Raw genomic sequence first — 18,188 nt, 5'->3', positions numbered from 1 at the left:
CTGTCTCTAGAAAAAAAACCAAAAAAAAGTCAGGGTAAAACCAAAAAGAAGACACTAAATTACTACATGCTTTCATCATTGGTATTGGTAAGGTAAAATTTTCTCAGTAAGTAAATGGGATATATTGATACAATGCTTCAAGTTTCTATTATGCTAGAGCAGTGGTCAGCAAACTCATCAGTCAACAGAGCCAAATATCAGCCCTGGCCGGTTGGCTCAGTGGTAGAGCGTCGGCCTGGCGTGCGGGGGACCGGGTTCGATTCCCGGCCAGAGCACATAGGAAAAGCGCCCATTTGCTTCTCCACTCCCTTCCCCTCCTTTCTCTCTGTCTCTCTCTTCCCCTCCTGCAGCCAAGGCTCCATTGGAGCAAAGATGGCCCGGGCGCTGGGGATGGCTCCTTGGCCTCTCTGCCCCAGGCGCTAGAGTGGCTCTGGTCGCGGCCGAGCGACGCCCCGGAGGGACAGAGCATCACCCCCTGGTGGGCAGAGCGTCGCCCCTGGTGGGCGTGCCAGGTGGATCCCGGTCGGGCGCATGCGGGAGTCTGTCTGACTGTCTCTCCCCGTTTCCAGCTTCAGAAGAAAATGGAAAAAAAACAAAAAACAAAACAAAACAAAACAAAAAACAGAGCCAAATATCAACAGGATAACGATTGAAATTTCTCTAGAGAGCCAAATCTTTTAACCTTAAGCTATATAGGTAGGTACATTGTTATTAACTTAATTAGGGTACTCCTAAGCTGGCCAAAGAGCTGCACTCAAGGGGCGTGTTGATCAAATAAGTTTTTAAATATGATGTATATGTTTGCTGTCTTATAGTTTACATTGGGTGTGGGGGACAGGCTGTAAGCAGGCAGGGTGGTTATAGCCTAAGGCTTAGTTTTAAGACTAAGCTTTTCCCCACACCCTTGACTGATTGCATGATGTGGGGTGGTGCACTCTCATGAGGAATTCCATTATGCCTCAGATAAGTGACTTTGTATTAGAGACTTCCTTGTTTGTATATTGGATTAAGGATTTGATTTCTACACTATAAAGTGGGGTAGACAGGGAGCTTGCTCAGTTCCTGGGATTAGCATTAGAGGAGAGAGCAGAGAAAGGAGAGCAGAGAAAGGCCACATGGAGGAGGCCAGAGGTAGCCACGATGGCGGAGTGCTGAAAAAGAAGCCAGTTTGTGCAGAGAGAAGGAGATGGGGAACAGAGGTCAATGAAATTGGTGAGGTTAGAAATCTTTGTGTAAAGCAGTGTTTTTCAACCAGTGTGCCGCGGCACACTAGTGTGCCATGAGACATGGTCATGTGTGCTGTGGGGAAATTAAACATGGGTCCCCAAACTACGGCCCGCGTGCCAGATACCGCCCATGAAGGCTATTTATCCGGCCCACCGCCATCAGCCTCCATCCGAACATAAACATTCCCCTCACAATCCCTCCAGCTATCAGCGACAGAAAGAGTGGAGGCACAAGGCACGCTCACTGACCAATCACCTTCTAGGATTCATCCCAACCACTAGCAATGAACTGATAGTAGGCCGCCTCTCATCCACACCCAGGATGGTCCCTGCTCGGACTACCGAGCACTTGTCATTGTGTGGCTGTGGCGAGTAGTTGAAGCTGCTACTCCTTCCCATGGTCCCGATTTCTAATCCTGGTCAGGACTGGAGGTAAATGTTGCCACCACTAGATGAAGGCTCAGCCTCAGCTGGTTATGTTTATCCTGATGGTGTATATAGATATTTGACCTTATTCTTTTTAAAAGAGGCCCCTGCAGAGGGTGATATACAATGCATCACAATGTTATCTATATTGTATATGGCCTCCTGAAGGGTCATCTTCTTAAAGAGCTCAGTCTATATACACCATCAAAACAGACAGAACCAAGGCCCCTGCAGCCAGCTGACCATGGGATTTGAACCCACAACCTCAGGGAGAACTCTAGTATTTATCAGAATCCTAACCTAGAAAGCAAACTTCTCAATCTGACAGTAGAGATGCTCTGAGGACTTACGATGTTACACAAGTACCCAACATTTTCTAAAATTGATTTTGTCCAGTCTCTAAATAGAGAGTATTTGCCAAATTGATTTGAACCCACAACCTTGATGAAAGCTCCAGTATCTATTAGTGCTCCTGTTTTCAACCACATATCTATGTGATGAGCTTCTCAAGCTTGACTGCGATAAAAACTAAAAACAGAGAGAGACTGAGAACTGTTGAGGAAGAGCTTCGTGTGTGTCTTTCTACCATTCCTGCCAGGATATCCCGTTTGTATTCATAGAAACAGGCCCAGGTTTCACACTGAGTATAAATACATTTAGAAACTATATTATTAACTATATGTAAAATATGTACTGTGTTAGAGTGTCATTTTGTGTCATTTTGGTAGGTGGTGTGCCCCAGGATTTTATAAATGTAAAAAATGTGCCGCGGCTCAAAAAAGGTTGAAAATCACTGGTGTAAGGTATTTTTCCCTGCCGAGGATGAAGGAAGGGTGTATCCACAAAGTGTGGAATAATAAAAGTTTTATTTAGTACAGTGCTTCTGGGATGATGTTCCCTAGTCCCAGGGACAGAGGCCAGGGAAGTCACATGGAGTGATTTGTATGGGGGATATTTAAAGGGTCTGTAGGGTGGTCGAGCTAGTATGACGTGGTGAAATCTCACTGGCTGGCAGACAGTCGCCCTTTTCCAGAGGACTCCTGGGAAGTTTCTTTCGGCACGCATGGGTGTGGGTGGTTCTAGCCAAAGTTCCCCGGTCTGGTTTCTCACGTGACCTTTCCTCCATTGCCTACCACCTTACACTTTGATTCTAGGAAACTCGGATAAGTTACTGGCTTTTGGAGCCCTGAATGGAAAGGGAAGTGTTTTCTCGCCGTGTGTATTTCTTGCCCGCTGTGTACAAGCTAGGATTAAAGCTAATGGCCCACCAGTTCTTGGCTCCATTGTTTCATTACTGTCTGTCCGAATCCAATGTGAACCTGCACGGGCCAGGTGTCTGTGATGGTGGCCGTGGCTTCTGGCTTTACAGGGCCAAAGAGCCGCATGTGGCTTGCGAGCCATTGTTTGCCAACCACTGTGCTAAAGCATATACTGAACATCTACATATTTTCTGTTGTAAGGTACTAAAAAGCTGCAAATTAATATTGATATTCTGGGAGGAAAGGTCAGGCTTTCCTGTCCTGTCCCTCCTTAGGGAAGGGAGGGAGAAGAATGTAGAAGTTTCTGGCTTACAAGAACAATGGGTCATTTAGTTTTAAATCTAAAATAAAGGTTAACCAAGAAACTTCTTCTCTTTCAATAGGAGGCAGAATTTATATACCACCTTGCACTGATTGTAGTTCCTCCCTTTTCCTGGAATTTGTTTTTTGTTTTTAAAGACTTTATTCATTTTAGAGAGGAGAGAGACAGAGAGAAGGAAGGAGCAGGAAGGTTCAACTCCATATGTGCCTTTACCAGGCAAGCCCAGGGTTTTGAACCGGCAACCTCAGCATTCCAGGTTGACGCTTTATCCATTGCACCACCACAGGTCAGGTCTTTCCTGAAATCTTGAGAATAAAATACCTCTAGGCTAGTGAGGGAAGAGGAACCCAGAAAGATTTGTAAATATCTGATTCTGTTACCTTGAAAGTGTTAATGTTTCTGTGTATCCCCTAGACCGGGGGTCCCCAAACTACGGCCCGCGGGCCACATGCAGCCCCCTGAGGCCATTTATCTGACCTCCGCTGCACTTCTGGAAGGGGCACCTCTTTCATAGGTGGTCAGTGAGAGGAGCATAGTTCCCATTGAAATACTGGTCAGTTTGTTGATTTAAATTTACTTGTTTGTTATTTTAAATATTGTATTTCTTCCTGTTTTGTTTTTTTACTTTAAAATAAGATATGTGCAGTGTGCATAGGGATTTGTTCATAGTTTTTTTTATAGACCGGCCCTCCAATGGTCTGAGGAATGGTGAACTGGCCCCCTGTGTAAAAAGTCTGGGGACCCCTGCCCTAGACAAATGTTATAATCTTGTTAATGATTGTGCCATAATGTCATGCTCTCCCCGCCAAGTGTGATCAAGGATATATAAACAGCCCCTGAACTAGTTTTGGGGAGCTGCACAATTTGGGCCTGCAGATGCCCCTTGTCAGCCATATGCAGCCGGCATATTTAAAATTTCCTCCTTTAATAAAACTCTTCAAAACTTATCTGGACTGAGTGTCTCTATGTGAACTTGATGAAATGAGGTACAGTGCCTTTCAGAATCTGTGCTGCAGTACTTTATAATATTTCATATATATTCAAAACGTAGAATTCAAATACTAGTTCCCCAACTCTCGGGGACCAAAAAATCAACAGGACTTTTAGTTATTTCTGGGGGACAGAAGTGTGGGGTACTGGCTGCTCCCCAACCCCCTAATTCGTTTGCAAAAAGCTAAACCCTTCCCCACACCTCCCTGTTATCTGTGATGCTGGTCCTTCCCCCCCCATGTTCCTCGGAAGTTAAAACTGGCTTTTTTGTGTATGTTTATGTATTGGTGGGGGTTTATGCACTTGGTGGAATTCTTGTGTTACCTTGGAAACTGTAATCAGAAGAGTCGTTGGCTTGCTACTTTGCCCAGTAAATAAAAAAAGATGTGGTTTTGGGGCTGCGGCCTACAGTCATTTGTTTCTCTGCTAGGGCAGTGTTTCTGCCAGCAGTAATTGCAAAGCCCTTCTAAACCCATCTTTTATTTCCTAATAATTATTTATTTTTTCATACACAGAGCCAGAGTCAAAGTGAGGGATAGATAGGGACAGACAGACAGGAATGCAGAGAGATGAGAAGCATCATTAGTTTTTTGTTGTGGCACTTTAGTTGTTCATTGATTGCTTTCTCATGTGCTTTGACGGTGGGGCTACAGCAGACCAAGTAACCCCTTGCTCAAGCCAGCAACCTTGGGTCCAAGCGGGTGAGCTTTGCTCAAACCAGATGAGCCAATGCTCAAGCTGGTGACCTTGGGGTCTCGAACCTGGGTCCTTCCACATTCCAGTCCAACGTTCTATCCACTGTGCCAACGCCTGGTCAGGCATCTTTAGTTCTTTAAGTGTTTGTTAATATGATGTATATGTTTGCTCACTTTGGGTGTGGGAGACAGGCTGTAAGCTTTCCAAGTCATTATAGCCTAAGGGTTAGTTTTATTTTTATTATTATTATTTTTTTCATTTTTCTGAAGCTGGAAACCGGGAGAGACAGAAAGACTCCCGCATGCGCCCGACCGGGATCCACCCGGCACGCCCACCATGGGGCGACACTCTGCCCATCAGGGGGCGATGCTCTGCCCATCCTGGGCGTCGCCATGTTGCGACCAGAGCCACTCTAGCGCCTGGGGCAGAGGCCACAGAGCCATCCCCAGCGCCTGGGCCATCTTTGCTCCAATGGAGCCTTGGCTGCGGGAGGGGAAGAGAGAGACAGAGAGGAAAGCGCTGTGGAGGGGTGGAGAAGCAAATGGGTGCTTCTCCTGTGTGCCCTGGCCGGGAATAGAACCCGGGTCCTCTGCACGCTAGGCTGACGCTCTACCGCTGAGCCAACCGGCCAGGGCTAAGGGTTAGTTTTAATACAGCATTTTCCCTCCCTTCTAATACTAAGGTCTTCTCAAAACTAAGCTTTTCCCCACACCCTTGACTATTGCATGATAGGGGGTGGTACACTTTTAGGAGGAGTCCCATTTATGCCTCAGATAAGTGGCTTTGTATCAGAGACTTCCTTATTTGTATACTGGCTTAAATGCTTTAATTTTCTACACTATAAAATGAGGCAGACCAGGGGCTCTTGCTCTCTAGGTTCCTGCTATCAGCATTGCAGAGGCCTCCTGACCCCTTGACCTGTATGAGAAAAGCAGATTTTCTGTTGGTCAAAAACTTATTTGACCAACACCCACCATTCTCCAACTCTGCCATTTCTTTACCATCTGCCCGAATTCAATGAGAACCTGCATGTGAATGGCCACGATGGTGGCCCCTGGCCTTACACAATTACTGGTTGGAGTGGGTAAGGAAGGGCTTGTGATCCCTTTGTCTAGAGCAGGGGTCGGGAACCTATGGCTCGCGAGCCAGATGTGGCTCTTTTGATGGCTGCATCTGGCTCGCAGACAAATCTTTAAGAAAAAAACTAATAATATTGAAAAAAACATTCTCATGTACTATTATCCATTCATTTCCTATCCCTCATGTTCATGGTGGCGGGTGGCTAGAGCCAATCACAGCTGTCCTCAGGGACAACACCAAATTTTTATTGGATAATGTATAACATATTGGGGTCATTGTAAGGTCAGGAAGTAAACTTCCCTCCTTTTAATCAAGTCGTCAGCTAGATAATTGCAGAAACCCTTTTGACAAAGAAGATAGCTAAAAGAAAATAAGATGAGGAGTATAATACTTTTCAGCAGGAAGGGACAGAGGAATTTGCCTTTGTGGAGAGAGCAGGTTCTGCAGTGTGTCTAATATGCCATGATAAAATTGCATCGATGAAACGGTCAAATATAAAGCGGCACTTCGACACACGCCATACTACATTTGCATCGAAATATCCAGCGGAGGACAGCAGGAAAAAAGCATGTCAAGAGCTACTGTGCAGAGTGCAAGCTAGTCAGCAGCAACTCCGTGTTTGGACCCAACAAGGTGACTGGAATTCGGCCAGCTTTGCTGGTGCTTTAGCAATTATGAGAAACGGAAAGCCATTCACAGATGGGGAGTATGCCAAAACATTCATGCTTGATGTTGCCTATAAACTTTTTGACGACCTTTCGGATAAAGACAAGATAATCAAATGAATAAAAGACATGCCTCTGTCGGCAAGAACTGTTCACAATCGTACCATCATGATGGCAAATCAAATTGAGGCAACACAAGTGAAGGACAAAAATGCAGCACCATTCTTTTCTCTCGCTTTGGATGAGTCAACAGACTTAAGCCATTTATCCCAGTTCAGCGTGATTACAAGGTATGCTGTCGGTGACACACCACGTGAGGAAAGTCTTCTGTTTTGCCTATGAAAGAGACAACAAGAGGGGAGGATTTATTCAAGTCTTTCACTGAGTTCGCTAAAGAAAACGTCTACCAATGGATAAACTTATTTCGGTGTGTACTGATGGTGTTCCATGCATGGTGGATAAAAACAGAGGATTCGAAGCCCTTCTTCCTGAACATGAAAAGAGACCCATCCTAAGTTTTCACTGCATCCCACATCAGGAGGCACTTGGTGCTCAGATGTGTGGCGAGCAGCTTGATGAGGTGATGTTGCTGGTCATTTGGGTGGTCAACTTTATTGTTGCCCGAGCTTGAAATGATCGCTAGTTTAAAACACTGCTGGATGAAGTTGGGAATAATTACCCTGGTCTGTTTCTGCATAGCAATGTGTGTTGGTTGTCAAGAGGGAAGGTGCTCAGCCATTTCGTGGCTTGTCTGAGTGAAATCCGGACTTTTCTTGAAATGGAAAACATCGAGCATCCTGAGTTAGCTAACACTGAGTGGCTCCTGAAGTTCTACTATCTCGGGGACATAACTGAACATCTGAACCAGCTCAATGTGAAAATGCAAGATGTTGGAAATAGTCTTATCCCTTCAACAAGCAGTGTTTGTATTTGAAAACTAGCTGGAACTCTTCATCCCTGACATTGAAACAGGTCGTTTTCTACACTTTGAAAAACTGGGAGAATTTAGGCCCTGGCAGGTTGGCTCAGTGGTAGAGCATCGGCCTGGCGTGCGGGGGACCCAGGTTTGATTCCCGGCCAGGGCACATAGGAGAAGTGCCCATTTGCTTCTCCACCCCCTCCCTCCTTCCTCTCTGTCTCTCTCTTCCCCTCCCGCAGCGAGGCTCCATTGGAGCAAAGATGGCCCAGGCGCTGGGGATGGCTCCTTGGCCTCTGCCCCAGGCGCTAGAGTGGCTCTGGACGCGGCAGAGCGATGCCCCGGAGGGGCAGAGCATCGCCCCCTGGTGGACAGAGCGTCGCCCCTGGTGGGCGTGCCGGGTGGATCCCGGTCTGGCGCATGCGGGAGTCTGTCTGACTGTCTCTCCCCGTTTGCAGCTTCAGAAAAATAGAAAAAAGAAAAAAGAAAAAAGAAAAAAAAAAAACTGGGAGAATTTAAATATGCATGCACAGCTAGTGACCCTGCTCAACATCTTGACCTCTAGCAGCTAGCGAGCTTTGCATCTAATCTCCTGCAGTCATTCAAAGTGCGCTTTGGCGAATTTCGTTAGCGCACTCGTCTTTTTAAGTTCATCACCCATCCACACGAGTGTGCAGTGGACAGCGCCGACCTGAGTTACATCCCTGGTGTGTCTGTCAGAGATTTTGAGCTACAAGCTGCTGACCTGAAGGCCTCAGACATGTGGATGAATAAGTTCAAGTCAGTGAATGAAGATTTGGAAAGACTTGCACAACAGCAAGCAGAGTTGGTGAGCAAACACAAGTGGTGAGAAATAAAAAAACTTCAACCCGCGGACCAGCTGACTGTCAAAACTTGGAACAAGCTTCCCGTCACATACCACACACTGCAGTGTGTGAGTATTGCTGTACTGACAATGTTTGGCTCTATGTATGCTTGTGAGCAGTCTTTCTCACATCTAAAGAACGTTAAGACCAACCTACGATCACGTTTAACGGATGGAAGTCTCAACGCCTGCATGAAGCTTAACCTCACCACGTATCAATCAGACTATAAAACCATCAGCAAAACCATGCAGCACCAGAAGTTGCAATAATGGTAAGAAGTACTTTATTCATCATTGGTTAGCAACAGCATAACAACGTTATTAAAAAGAATTCAGAGACTTATTGTACTTTAAAAGTGTTGGTCTTATATAAAATGCACACATTTACTTGTATTTAGTGTTAAACATATCGTATGGTTGTCATGAAATTACATTTTAAAATATGTAGCGTTCATGGCTCTCAGCCAAAAAGGTTCCAGATTCCTGCTCTACACCATCCAAAATCAACTTGTAAAGAGATACTATATTAATTCCACTAATCCATCTCTTAAAGAAAAGTGTTAGGAGAATTGAATTTTTGTGACTGATTACAGGGTAAATGGAAACTTTCCTAATTAGGAATGATTTTTTTTTTTTAATAATGGGGCCTGGAATAAAGTTAAAATGAGGAACCCAATTACTGTACTTGACTCCCAAGTAGGTTTTCCAGTTGTGAAGTAGAGTTCCTATAACAAAGATGAGGGGATGACGCTAGGCCAGTTGCCTACAAAGTACTAAGTTGCTTTGTTTAACCATAAGCTTGGTCAATGCGGCTTTCCTCTCCCAAACAAACACACTGCGCACCACCTGGGTTATCAGAAATGACAGTGGCAGGACCAGAACTTCTATTAGAAGGGCCTGACAGTGGCTATCTGGTTGGGGATATGGTGGGCTTGAAGCTGCACTTACTTGGCACACCCTATTTAGAAGGCATGTTTATTTGGGTTGACTTGGCACCTGGGGGAGGGAGGGTGCCAATGGCCCTCAAAGCCCGTGCTTGACATCCTGACTGCCATTTGCCAAACGCTCTGTTGCTCTGTCAGGATGCCTAACAGGGACCCCGTCAGTAATGTGTCTTACAGGCTACCCTCCTCCCGACCAGAAGGTTCTCTATCTGTCCTGGCCCAAGGTCACTGGCCCTCTCCCTCCCCAAGTCCAGGCATGACTTCCAGCACATCTTAAACTTTTGTAACTTAGTCCCGAGTGATAAGTATATAAAAGTTGGCGTGTATTTTTTTTTAAATGTACTGTAAACTAATGTCTAATACTAGGATAGCTTTCAGGAAAATGGCACTCAAACAAATTTACCACTTTGCCAAGAGCATCTTATTTTGAGGAGACTCCTTTTGTTTTTAGACAGAGAAACAGGAAGTGTGTGTGAGGGAGTGAAGTATAAGAAGCATGAACTGCTAGTTGCTTCACTTTTAATTGTCATTGATTGCTTTCTCATATGTACATTGACTGGGGGCTCAAGCCTAGCCAGTGACCCCTTGCTCAAGCCAGTGACCTTGGGCTTCAAACCAGTGACTTTGGGACCACGATGATGATCTTGTGCTCAAGTCCACAAGCCCGATCTCCAGCTGACGAACTTGGGGTTTCAATCCAGGGCCCTCAAGCATCCTTGGCCGACACTCCATACACTTCACCACCATCAGTCAGCCATGAGGCAATCATAAAAGCTCTTTGACCTTTATAATAATCAGATTGTTATAAAATGACTGTAGCCTGGCCTGACCTGCGGTGGCGCAGTGGATAAAGCATCGACCTGGAATGCTGAGGTCGCTGGTTCAAAACCCTGGGCTTGCCTGGTCAAGGCACATAGGGGAGTTGATGCTTCCTGCTCTTCCCCCCTTTCTCTCTCTCTCTCTCTCTCTCTCTCTCTCTCTCTCTCCATATATATATATATGTCTCTCTTCTCTAAAATCAATCAATCAATAAAAAATAAATAAAAGTAAAATGACCGTAGCCTGACCAGGCAGTGGCGCAGTGGATAGAGCGTTGGACTGGGATGCCGAGGACCCAGGTTCGAGACCCCGAGCTCGCCAGCCTGAGCGCAGGCTCATCTGGTTTGAGCAAAAGCTCACTATCTTGGACCCAAGGTCGCTGGCTTGAGCAAGGGGGTTACTTGATCTGCTATAGCCCCACGGTCAAGGCACATATGAGAAAGCAATCAATGAACAACTAAGGTGTCACAACAAAAAACTAATGATTGATGCTTCTCATCTCTCTCTGTTCTTGTCTGTCTGTCCCTATCTATCCCTCTCTCTGGCTCTCTCTCTGTCTCTGTAAAAAAAACACAAAAAAACCCCCATTCTATATTGGTCAAAAGTCTTTTATTCATTGGAAAAGCAGACAACATTGCAAAGATCCAATTCCCACAACTCTTGAAACATGTGGCTTGATTAGACTGACCTCTTCTGGTTGTGAACTGCTGACAGAAGTTCCTGATTTAATTTTTCCTCTTAGGAAGAACAGCAACAACAGATAGCATTTTTCATACTGTGTAAGATTTCAAATTATTTTAACCTTACAGTAACCCAATGAGGTAGAAACGATGGTATAACTGTACTTTACAGGTATAAATATAGCAGATTTTATGACAGAATAAAATGACAAAGCTAGAACAAGAGCCAACCTTTTGCTTGCCAATTTACTAACCAAGTTTTATTATCTATGTGGTAATTAAATGCAATCCTAATTTAGAAAATATTACCAGAAATCCCTAATGAAAAATATACTAGCCTGACCAGGTGGTGGTACAGTGGATAGAGCATCAGATTGAGTATGCAGAGGACCCAAGTTTTTTGTTTGTTTGTTTGTTTGTTTTTTTAGAATCAATGAGGGTTTAATAAGTATTAAACTGAATTGCTGAGTCTAAAAAGTATGAATGCTTGACTCTTATGCTTAGAGATTCTGTCTTAATTGGTGCTGAGTTAGGCCTTGCATTAGAATGTCTTAAAGTTTTTCAGGTGAGAGGACCCAAGTTTGAAATCCCAAGGTCGCCTGCTTGAGCACAGGCTCACCAGCTCAAGCACAGTGTTGCCAGCTTGAACATAGGATCATAGACATGACCCCATGGTCGCTGGCTCGAGCCTAAAGGTCGCTGGCTTGAAGCCCAAGGTCGCTGGCTTAAGCAAGGGGTCACTCGCTTTGCTGCAGTGCCCCAGTCAAGGCACATATGAGAAAGCAAACAATGAAAAACTAAGGTGCTGCAATGAACAATTGATGCTTCTCATTTCTAACCCTTCCTGTCGGTCTATCTCTATCTGTCCCTCTCTCTGACTCTCTCTCTATCTCTGTCCAAAAAGAAAAAAAAGAGACTAAAAATCTCACCACTGTTTTGAGAATCAGCAGCTCTCTGATTACTTTCACTTCCACCCCTACTGTCTTCTGTTTCTGTACCTGGATCCATCCTATCACCACCCTAAAAACAAAATACAAATACTAAGTACAAACAAATCAAATATAATTATCTTAAAAAATATTAACCAAACTAAACCACAGTAAAAAACAAACCCAAAGGTATAAAAAGTTGTAGTGTTCTGAGAATATAGGACTTTTTATAGCTTTGGAGAACAGTAAGTTTTCCAAGGAAGTCCTTAAAATGGTTGGTCAAAATCCTAACCAGTTACCTGAGCATCATCAAGCTTCATATCCATCAATGCCATCTGTGCTACCGGTGCCTTCATTACTGTTGTCTCCCTTGTCTCCCATCCCTGCATCTTCTTCCTTATCTTCTTCATAATCCTAGGAAGAAATCCCCAAGTATTGATATAAATAAAGGCACAGACGTTCTGCACATCTTAATACCATGCTTAGATATTTATGTGACACTTTGTTGATCAGGATACAAGAGTTGTACTGAAAGTTGTTATGGGATTAGTTCAGTGGTAGCAAATATCAATACTGTGGCATTTATCAAAAGTAGTACAGTAATAATCCATTCTGAAATCTAATTGTTCTCATGAGATCAGTTCAAAGATGAAAGCTCCTGGATTTCTAGTGTCAAGCAGTCCACTTTAATTCTAAATTTAAAATATAGTATTGATGATGAAATTATACTATATTATGAGCTTTTAAAACACAGTGATTAATGATAGAATCTCAAATGTGAAGCTGTCACTTTAGGATTAACTCCCAAAATAAAACAAAGTTTCACTTAAAATATGCTTAAATTACCATGACACCTCAATTTCTTTTAAAGAGAACTACAGTACTCCATGAGGAAAAAAAATAATCTAAGTTTCTACTATTATTTTCAGAAACTGCAGATCTTACAATTAAGTCCACAGTCACTCATCAAATAAGATTTAAGATTAAGTTCAACTACCCTAACAAATCCTAAAGTGCTTAAAAATTATTTAAAAAACTAGTTTTCCATCATTTGTTCTACAACTCAATTTCACTATAAAATATTAATTTAGAAGTTAATCAGGGGAGTGATGTCACGGAAATGGCACCATGAGCAGCGCATCCGACAGATCTCCCCAAAATTTCAACAAGTTCATCAACTAGAGACAGAAAAATCTATCCCTGGAGCAATCTATCTGGGAGTTCCACACACACTGAAGGCAAAAGGGCTGCTTTCACTTGGAACTGAGAGTCGGGAGGGAGCTGAGGGTGTGGAGGAAGCTAACTGCCGCAAGGACATTCGTTCAAGCCGAGGAGGGAGTGTGCCTGTGTGCTATCAACAAGACTACTCTCAGATGCCATTAAGAAAAAGGAAATCGAATATCATGGATTCAAAAGATAGAGAAGTAACACAGATAGATGTGGAAAAATCTATGGAGAAAAAATTTAATATATTGGAAAACTTGGAGCTAAATGACAGAGAATTTAAAATAGAAATCCTAAAAATACTCAGAGATATACAAGAAAACACAGAAAGGCAATTTAGGGAGCTCAGAAAACAACTCAACGAACACAAAGAATATATTTCCAAGGAAACTGAAACTATAAAAACAAATCAAACAGAAATGAAAAACTCAATTCATGAACTGAAAAACGAGGTAACAAGCTTAGCTAATAATAGAAGGCAGGATTAGTGAAATAGAAGACAAGCAACTTGAGGCACAACAGAGAGAAGAATAAAGAGACTCAAAAAAAAAAACCAAAAAAAAACGAGAAAGCCCTAGAGGAATTGTCTAACTCCATCAAAAAGAATAACATAAGAATAATAGGTATGTCAGAGGGAGAAGAGAGAGAAAATGGAATGGAGAATATACTCAAACAAATAATAGACAAGAACTTCCCAAGCCTGTAGGAAGAACTAAAGCCTCAAATTCAAGAAGCAAATAGAACACTGAGTTTTCTTAACAACAACAAACCTACTCTAAGGCACATCATAATGAAGATGGCACAAACCAACGACAAAGAAAAATTCTCAAGGCAGCCATAAAAAAGAAGAATACAACATATAAAGGAAGGCCTATTAGATTATCATCAGATTTCTCAGCAGAAACTCTACAAGCTAGAAGAGAGTGGACCCCAATATTTAAAGCCCTTAAAGAGAGGAACTTTCAGCCAAGAATACTATACCCATCAAAGCTATCCTTCAAGTACGAAGGAGAAGTAAAAACATTCACAAATACAGAAAAGATGAGGGAATTTATCATCAGAAAGCCCCCACTCCAGGAAATACTAAAGAGGGTTTTCCAACCAGATTCAAAGAACAAACAAACAAAACCACAAGTAACAGCTCCACCAAGAACACAATAAAACCAAATTTAAACTGTGACAACAAAAGGAAAAAAAAGGGAGAGAGGACGGAGATTAACAGTAGCAAAGGACGATGAAGCGCAGAAACACTCATAAGATAGGGTACTACAATGAATATGGTAGGTACCCTTTTCAAAACTTAATGGTAACCACACTTGAAAAAACCACCACAGAATCACATGACTTTAAAAAGGTAGCAACAGAAGAAAGAAGTATGGAATACAAACAAACAAAAACAAAGGATAGACAAAAGAAAAGAATCAAACAAGATACAAAACTAACAGAAAGTAATTTATAAAATGGCAATAGGAAACCCACAAGTGTCAATAATTACACTAAATGTAAATGGATTAAACTTACCAATAAAAAGACACAGAGTAGCAGAATGGATTAAAAAAAAATCCAACTATATGCTGCCTACAAGAAACACATTTAAGCAACAAGGATAAAAACAAATTCAAAGTGAAAGGCTGGAAAACAACACTCCAAGCAAATAACATCCAAAAAAAAAGCAGGTGTAGCAATACTCATATCCAATAATGCTGACTATAAGACAGAAAAAGTACTCAGAGACAAAAATGGTCATTTCATAATGATTAAGGGGACACTGAATCAAGAAGACATAACAATTCTTAATATATATGCACCAAACCAAGGAGCACAAAAATATATAAGACAGCTACTTATTGACCTAAAAACAAAAACTGACAAAAATACAATCATACTTGGAGACCTCAATACACCGCTGACAGCTCTAGATCAGTCATCCAAACAGAGAATCAATAAAGACATATTGGCCTTAAATAAAACACTAAAGCACCTGGATATGATAGATATCTACAAGACACTTCATCCCAAAGCAACAGAGTATACATTTTTCTCTAGTGTTCATGGAACATTCTCAAGAATTGACCATATTTTGGGCCACAAAGATAACATCAACAAATTCAGAAAAACTGAAATTGTACCAAGCATATTTTCTGATCATAAAGCCTTGAAACTTTAAACTGCAAAATAGAAGGAAAAAAACCCACAAAAATGTGGAAATTAAACAACATACTTTTAAAAATGAATGGGTCAAAGAAGAAATAAGCACAGAGATCAAAAGATATATACAGACAAATGAAAATGACAATACAACATATCAGAATCTCTGGGATGCAGCAAAAGCAGTAATAAGAGGAAAGTTCATATCACTTCAGGCCTATATGAACAAACAACAGAGAGCCCAAGTGAACCACTTAATTTCACACCTTAAGGAACTAGAAAAAGAAGAACAAAGACAACCCAAAACCAGCCAAAGAAAGGAGATAATAAAAATCAGAGCAGAAATAAATGAAATAGAGAACAGAAAAACTATAGAAAAAATTAATAAAACAAGGAGCTGGTTTTTTGAAAAGATCAACAAAATTGACAAACCCTTGGCAAGACTCATCAAGGAAAAAAGAGAAAGGACTCATATAAATAAAATCCAAAATGAAAGAGGAGAAATCACCACAGACATCATAGATATACAAAGAATTATTGTAGAATACTATGAAAAACTATATGCCACCAAATTCAACAATCTAGAAGAAATGGATAAATTCCTAGAACAATACAATCTTCCTAGACTGAGTCATGAAGAAGCAGAAAGCCTAAACAGACCAATTAGCAGGGAGGAAATAGAAAAAACTATTAAAAACCTCCCCAAAAATAAAAGTCCAGGCCCAGACAGTTATACTAGTGAATTCTATCAAACATTCAAAAAAGACTTGGTTCCTATTCTACTCAAAGTCTTCCAAAAAATTGAAGAAGCAATACTTCCAAACACATTTTATGAGGCCAACATAACCCTCATACTGAAACCTGGCAAGGACGGCACAAAAAAAGAAAACTACAGACCAATATCTCTAATGAATACAGATGCTAAAATATTAAACAAAATACTGGCAAATCGAATACAACAACATATTAAAAAAATAATACATCATGATCAAGTGGGATTCATCCCAGAATCTCAAGGATGGTTCAACGTACGTAAAACGGTTAATGTAATACACCATATCAACAAAACAAAGAACAAAAACCACATGATCTTATCAATAGATGCAGAAAAGGCATTCGATAAAATACAACACAACTTTATGTTTAAGACACTCAACAAAATGGGTATAGAAGGAAAATATCTCAACATGATAAAGGCCATATATGATAAACCATCAGCCAACATCATACTAAATGGCATAAAACTGAGGAATTTCCCCCTTAAATCAAGAACAAGACAGGGTTGTCCACTGTCTCTACTCTTATTTAACGTGGTGCTAGAAGTTCTGACCAGAGCAGTCAGACAAGAGAAAGAAATAAAAGGGATCCATATTGGAAAAGAAGAAGTAAAGGTATCACTTTTTGCAGATGATATGATCCTATACATCGAAAACTCCAAAGACTCCACAAAAAGATTACTAGAAACAATAAACCAATACAGTAAGGTCGCAGGATACAAAATTAACATACAAAAGTCCATAGCCTTTCTATATGCCAACAATGAAATATTAGAAAATGAACTCAAAAAAATAATCCCCTTCACGATTGCAACAAAAAAAATAAAATACCTAGGAATAAAGATAACAAAGAATGTGAAGGGCCTATATAACGAAAACTACAAAGCATTGTTAAGAGAAATCGAAAAAGACACAATGAAAAAAAAAAAGAAAAGAAAAAAAGAAAAAGACACAATGAGATGGAAAAATATTCCTTGTTCTTGGAGAGGAAGAATAAATATAATAAAAATGGCCATATTACCCAAAGCAATTTATAAATTTAATGCAATTCCCATCAAAATTCCTATGACATTTTTTTAAAGAAATGGAACAAAAAATCATCAGATTTATATGGAACTATAAAAAACCCCGAATAGCCAAAGCAATCCTAAGGAAAAAGAATGAAGCTGGGGGCATTACAATACCTGACTTCAAACTATATTATAGGGCCACAACAATTAAAACAGCATGGTATTGGCAGAAAAATAGACACTCAGACCAATGGAACAGAATAGAAAGTCCAGAAACAAAACCACATATATATGGTCAAATAATTTTTGATAAAGGGGCCAACAACACACAATGGAGAAAAGAAAGCCTCTTCAACAAATGGTGCTGGGAAAACTGGAAAGCCACATGCAAAAGAATGAAACTTGACTACAGCTTGTCCCCATGTACTAAAATTAATTCAAAATGGATCAAAGACCTAAATATAAGACCTGAAACAATAAAGTACATAGAAGAAGGCATAGGTACTAAACTCATGGACCTGGGTTTTAAAGAGCATTTTATGAATTTGACTCCAAAGGCAAGAGAAGTGAAGGCAAAGATAAATGAATGGGACTACATCAGACTGAAAAGTTTTTCCTCAGCAAGAGAAACTGACAACAAAATAAACAGGCAGCCAACTAAATGGGAAATGTTATTGTCAAACAACAGCTCAGATCAGGGCCTAATATCCAAAATATACAAAGAACTCATAAAACTCAACAACAAACAAACAAGCAATCCAGTAAAAAAAATGGAACTACATGATTCCGTACATTGGTGGGACATAAAAACGAGACTAAGACACATGGACAAGAGTGTGGTGGTTACCAGGGGTGGGGGGAGGGTGGACATGGGAGGGAAGGAGGGAAAGGGGAAGGGGGAGGGGAGGGGCACAAAGAAAACTAGATAGAGGGTGACGGAGGACAATCTGACTCTGGGAGATGGGTATGCAACATAATTGCATGACAAGATAACCTGGACATGTTTTCTTTGAATATATGTACCCTGATTTATTAATGTCACCCCATTAACATTAATAAAAATTTATTTAAAAAAAAAGAAGCTAATCAGGATAAAAGAAAAGCAAAATAACTGATTTACACTGAGAGAGAATCAGAACTGATTGGTTGATGCGTTAGTAGTACCGAGGATTTCAGCATTTCATCCAACAATTTAAAAACAATGGATGATTTC

At 41.3% G+C, this 18,188-nt stretch overlaps 1 long non-coding RNA gene across 1 annotated transcript in view; it reads right to left on the bottom strand.

The window, feature by feature from the left end:
* Positions 1-6,271: 6,271 nt before the first annotated feature.
* The window catches only part of LOC136326215 (uncharacterized), a 34,876-nt gene continuing 22,959 nt past the window's right edge, over positions 6,272-18,188 (bottom strand). The window contains exons 13-15 of the long non-coding RNA XR_010729413.1: positions 12,117-12,231; positions 11,818-11,908; positions 6,272-7,000 (exon numbers count right to left, since the gene is read on the bottom strand). This is a non-coding gene — a long non-coding RNA (uncharacterized lncRNA). The remainder of the gene's footprint in view (positions 7,001-11,817; positions 11,909-12,116; positions 12,232-18,188) is intronic.

Source organism: Saccopteryx bilineata, chromosome 2 (genome assembly GCF_036850765.1).
Source record: "Saccopteryx bilineata isolate mSacBil1 chromosome 2, mSacBil1_pri_phased_curated, whole genome shotgun sequence".
NCBI classification, from domain to species: Eukaryota; Metazoa; Chordata; class Mammalia; order Chiroptera; family Emballonuridae; genus Saccopteryx; species Saccopteryx bilineata.
This window is presented reverse-complemented; position numbering and strand designations above follow the sequence as displayed.